This window comes from Crocuta crocuta, unplaced genomic scaffold (genome assembly GCF_008692635.1).
Source record: "Crocuta crocuta isolate KB4526 unplaced genomic scaffold, BGI_CrCroc_1.0 scaffold430, whole genome shotgun sequence".
Lineage (NCBI taxonomy): Eukaryota > Metazoa > Chordata > Mammalia > Carnivora > Hyaenidae > Crocuta > Crocuta crocuta.
Window position 1 is genome coordinate 3141685 of NW_027527934.1, and position 5412 is coordinate 3147096.

Here is a 5412-nt window from a genome sequence, read left to right on the forward strand (position 1 = left end):
TTTTATTCGGTGGCTAGGTCAAGGCCAGGTATTTACTAGAAATATTTCATTTAATCTTGGGATAGTTAGAAACAACTCCAGAAAGGATATTCAAAGTAGATTGCCCAGGTTCCCTTGGTAACAGAAGTGGGGGGTCATATTAATTAGTCAGGTGGTCTCTAAGCGTGCTCATTTCTGTTTGGGAAATTCTCAAAGGCTTGGTTTTCCAAGCATTTTTGTTAAGACAACTGGCCTTTTGTTACATAGTCCCTCTGCCCCTACACAGAGAGATAGATACCATAGAAACTTGGAGACAGCCTTGCCCCAGTCCCTGGATTCTTTAATAAGACTCTCTTGTGATTGCAAGCTTCTGCATTCCTGGGCTGAGCACCAGACTCTTGAATCAGTTAGAGCCCATGTCACTTGCCTGCAACATGCCAAAAGCCATTTAGTGCCCATCCCTGTTTCCTGAAGATGCAGCCTACAGGGCACGGGGAAAGTCAAAGGGCAGTGTTAATTAGGTCATTACAGGGAATGTGGCCAAGGGTATGGTGCACCAAAAGTTGGATTCGTTCCCCTTCAGAGCCATGGGAACATACCTCTTCTGTACATGAAAGTACCTGCACCTATACTGCTTATATGTCCTGATGCAACTGCAAGAGTCCCATTTTGACAGAGTTATCCTTGGCACATGAATGTTTTAAATAAAAGTTTGTTAAAACCGTCATTTGAAAGTACAAACAGACGGGCCCCTGGCTGGCTCAGTCAGTACAGCATGTGGCTCTTGGTCTTGGGGGTTATAAATTCAAGCCCCAGGTTGGGTGTGCAGATTACTTAAAAATAAAATCTTTTTTTTTTTAAGTTTTTATGTTTATTCACTTTTTGAGAGACAGAGAGAGAAGGAGTGTGGGTGGGGGAAGGGCTGAGAGAGAAGGAGACACAGAATCCAAAGCAGGCTCCAGGCTCTGAGCTGATATCACAGAGCTCCATGCGGGGCTCGAACTCACAGGGTGGTGAGATCATGACCTGAGCCGAAGTCAGATGCTTAACCGACTGAGCCACCCAGGCACCCCTAAAAATAAAATCTTTAAAAAAATAAAATCAAACAGAAACTCATCGTTTTAATAACAACTTCCATCTTGTTTGTACATTATTTTAAAAATCTTCCGTTTGTGTAGGGCGCCACAGATTTCTGCAAGGTCTTTGCATCAACAGCAGATGGTAGTTAGCCTGCGTTGGTGGTTCTGCAGGCCTCGCCCTTTCGTCTGTGGGTCCTCGGGATTAGGACAGGCAGCCACGCTTCTCTTTACCACCAGGGGTCACCCTTTCCCGCAGAACGACTGCGGACCAGTCGCGGACCGAGCCGGGGTGAGGGGATGGAGGGCTCCAGACCCGCGTTTAAGATTGGATGGCCTTGGCCCGAGGCCCAGCATCCATCTCTGCTTGAGTCTCGATTTTTCCGTTGGTAAAGGTGGGGAGAGTGACCTCAGGGCCTCCACGCCCATCAAGGAAGGATGTGGGGATGGAGACACATCCGCTAGCAGCAAGTGCCCGGTCTCTCCGAAGGGGGAGTGAAAGGCCAGGCCGGTTTTCCGTAGTCTCTCTGCTCACCAGTCCTAGGAGAAAGGAACAAGGAAACCGTGGGATTAGCAAATATCGGGTTTACTGGCTCTGAGCTGAAGAGGGAAACCTAAGCAGGGGGGTATTATATCTGTCCGGGGAGATGGGGGGTGGAGGAATGAGGGGGTAGAGTGCAGAGAGGGAGGAGAGAGGAATAGATGCTTCCCCCCCCCACACACACAGACACACAGGAAGGTAAATAGAGGAAAAGAACGAGTAGGTGTAAGGGCACAGTCAGTCACAGATACCCAGAGAAGAGTCCTTGGTAATCCAGCTGCATTTAGGGAAGGGAGTTGTTTGCAGGTAAGCAGGGAAAGGATCTCTGGACACTGTGCTCAATGGAGGCCTGGTGGCTAGTGTCCAATGGGCAGTAAAGGAGCAAACTATGGGCTTTCCGAAGAGAGTCACCAAAGAAGTTTGCAGAGAGGCGGGCTTTTTCTTTTCTTCAATTCTTACTTACTTGTCCCTCTCTCCTTATAAAATTTAGACTCTACAAGTCAGGGATTTTTTTTTTTTCTGCCATTCTGGGCAGTCTTTCCAGCGCCCAGGCCAATGCCTAGCACATAGTAGGTGCTCACAGAGATGCAGGCTTTGAGCGAGATTTGAGTATGTAGCTAAAATATTTGTTGAGAGCCTGCTATGTGCCAAGCTGTGGGCTGGGCACTTGGAATTTGGCCGTGAACTGAACAGATACAGTCACTACCCATTTAGAGGGCTTCCAGTCGAGTGGGAGTCTCTAGTCTAGCTCTGAAATAAACCTCTAGATCTAATTATGGTGGGAGCCACAAGAGAGGGTGTGTTGTGGGGGAGAGACCGACTGCCCAGGTCTGGGACCCCTCCTGAGGGTCACATAAGCTATGGCCTGAAGGAAAAGGGAGGAAAGCCGACAGAGTGTTCCAGCAATAGAGTGGCAAGGGTGCAACCTCTAGAAAAGCCCAGAAAGGGTTGAAAGAAACCATGTAACATTATAAGCGTTTGCAGCCACCCTGCCCCCCAACCTTATCTAGGCTTCCTGAACCCTGGGACACCTCCTGGGCTCTCTATCCAGGTGCTTCTTTGTAGAATCTGGGCAGAGGGCTAATGGATCAAGCTTAAAGATCGCTGAAGAAGTTATGGTGATCTGCATAATCAGGCCCAGGTGGACAGGAGAGGGCTGGGGTCCGGGGAAAGAGAGTGTGCTTCCGCCATCTGTGAAGAGAACGTTGCCAGTTGCAGAGCTGAGCTAAGGAAAGTGGATCCGGGTGGGGGTGGGGTAAAAATTTTGAAGTCTTACATACACAGAGAAGAGTCCTTTTTTCCTTTTTACTGTGTGTTGCTATACATTAAGGGTGCTTTCCTCCTCTGTTATTTTCCTAAGGACGGAATAAAGATCTAAATCTCTTCCAACTGAAATTTCCTAAAGTCAATAGGGTGCAGAGTGGGCCTCCGTGAGCCCTCCCCCCACCCGGGTCATGTCGGTCACCTCAAAGGGAAGTTGAGTGTGAGTCCATGGGAAAAATGGAGGGGCTATAGGGTGGCAGAAGCAGGTAAGGGCCTGATTTTACAAGGAGACAGAAACATTTGGTCTTTGTTCAAGGAGCCATGGTGAGTCCCTTATGGGTTTTAGGCAGAGCTGGGACAGGACAAAATCCGCTCAGGGAAGGACAGGGTGTGTGGGACGGAGGCATACCAGGGGCAGGCGGAAGGTGGTGCTGGCTTGTGCTCCTCACTCTAGAGACCTACAAAGCTGGCGGCAGCTGTCAGGCCCCACCCTAACCCTTGGAAAATCTGAAGGAAAACAGTTTTCTGGGCTTCCAGGAAAACACAGAGACATGCTACACACAAAGCTTTGTATCACTTTCAGGGAGATAGAGGGAGGGTCCGGAAATATAACTTTAACCCAACCACAGAGTTCGGTTGGACTCAGGCTCCACCTGCTCAGGTAAAAGTATCTTGAGAATTCCCTCTCCCTGACCCCTCACAGGACCTTGTTTATAACTTCCAGGTCTCCCCTCCCCAGCTCTTCAGTTTAGGCCTGTTCTCCCCCATGCCACTGACTTGGCCCTAGCCTGATGTTCAGAAACTTCTACTATCTACCCCACCCCTTCCACTTGCCTCTAGGGATTCCCATTCCCCTGGGAGAATTCCTGTATTAACAACACCCTTTGAGGTCCCCCCCCCCCAACCTTTTCCAGTACTTTCCTGGCTAAGGGAAAGCTGTCTGTCTGTCCTGAGGTGACCCCACGCCCTGATGACCTTCCCTGGGCCACCTCCAGGGCCCTACTTTTCCCTAGTGCATCCTTCTCCCAGAGCTCCCTCACATTCGAAATCCAGGCCATTCCTCTTTCCTTCCCTCGCTTCCTTCTTATGTTGTTGTTCTTGTTTACATTTGTATTGACTGATTTTTTTTATTGTAAACATAACTAATATTTGTCATAAACACAGTCTCAAGAGGATAGAAACATAAAGCTGTGACACTTCTTTCTACCCGGTCTGAACTTTCTAGGAGACACTCACCAGGCCTGGCCTCACAGTCTGGGCTTCTGTGGTCTCAACTCTGGAATTCTTAACGGAACCCACCCTAGCTGGTTTTGGCTGAAAAATAATTTATTAAAGATATTCTGTAGCTCATAGCATCTCCTGGAAGACCAGAAAAACAGCCAGAAACAATGACCCAAAAGTCACAGCCAAGTTGGCCTGGTGGAGTTGGCCTATTTGCCAACACTGCTAATGTGGGCTCTGGTGGTCCCATGAGGGTCTCAACCTCCTCGGCCTCCGGAAGTAGGATACAGCGGTCATCCCCTCCCCAGGACGGGTTCCTCTTGGTGCCTGCTTCAGACACAAAGTCTACTGTGGGGCATGTGATTGGCCGAATGCCTGCACCCCAGCTGCAAAGGAGTCTGGGAAGACATCCCTGGGCTCGTGTGGATGGAATCAGGATTTATAAGGTGGAGAGTGCCCCAATGCAGGACATGCTCATGGGCCAGAAAGGATGGCCCAGGTCGCCTCCCATTCTCCAGGAGTCCCGCCACCACCATCTCCTGCTCTTGCTCTAGGTGGCTGCACTCCCTCACCCCTGAGAACTCTGTCCATGGCCTGCTTACCTTCCTCTCCAGGTCCTCGGAAACCACCCCCTCCTCCTCACAGTGCTTCCCACTTTCTTACACCAGGAATCCCCGCTAGACCTTGCCACCCACCCTGTCTTCTATGTGAACCACGACACCACTATCTCAGAGAGAGCTGATATCTATTGTGTGGGCGCTGTGTTTCTTGTGCCCATTTGACCCTCAGAAGCTCCCCCGCTAAAAGGACCCTTACTGACATCCCCATTTACACAAGAAGAAACCGAAGCCCAGAGATTGAACATCTTGGGAGTGCCCTCTCCATCACTCATAGTGGCCCCTTGAGAGCAGGGTCTGTGTCATGTTCTTTCTTTGCTGGGGACCCCTGTGTTCTGAATAAGCAAAAGTCCATGTGTGATTCTAAAAATGCCCTAGAAGTCACATGTTCTCAGACTGTTTCCTATACAACAGCGTTTCCCAAACTCCACTGATCATAAGATTGATCTAAGATGTTTATTTGTTAAGAATAATACAGATTCCTGGGGCAACTGGGTGGCTCAGCCGGTGGAGTGTCCGACTTCGGGTCAGGTCAGGATCTCACCATTCGTGGGTTTGAGGCCCACATTGGGCCCTGTGCTGACAGCTCAGAGCCTGGAGCCTGCTTCAGATTCTGTGTCTCCCTATCTCTGCCCCTACCCCGCTCATGCTCTGTCTTTGTCTCAAAACTAAATATTTAAAAATAAAAAATAAAAAGTTAAAATATAGATTCCCA

The 5412-nt window shown here is 49.4% G+C and overlaps 1 long non-coding RNA gene across 1 annotated transcript in view; it reads right to left on the reverse strand.

Annotated features, from left to right (window-relative positions):
* Positions 1–1075: 1075 nt before the first annotated feature.
* The window catches only part of LOC144221468 (uncharacterized), a 9053-nt gene continuing 4716 nt past the window's right edge, over positions 1076–5412 (reverse strand). The window contains exon 3 of the long non-coding RNA XR_013332083.1: positions 1076–1595. This is a non-coding gene — a long non-coding RNA (uncharacterized LOC144221468). The remainder of the gene's footprint in view (positions 1596–5412) is intronic.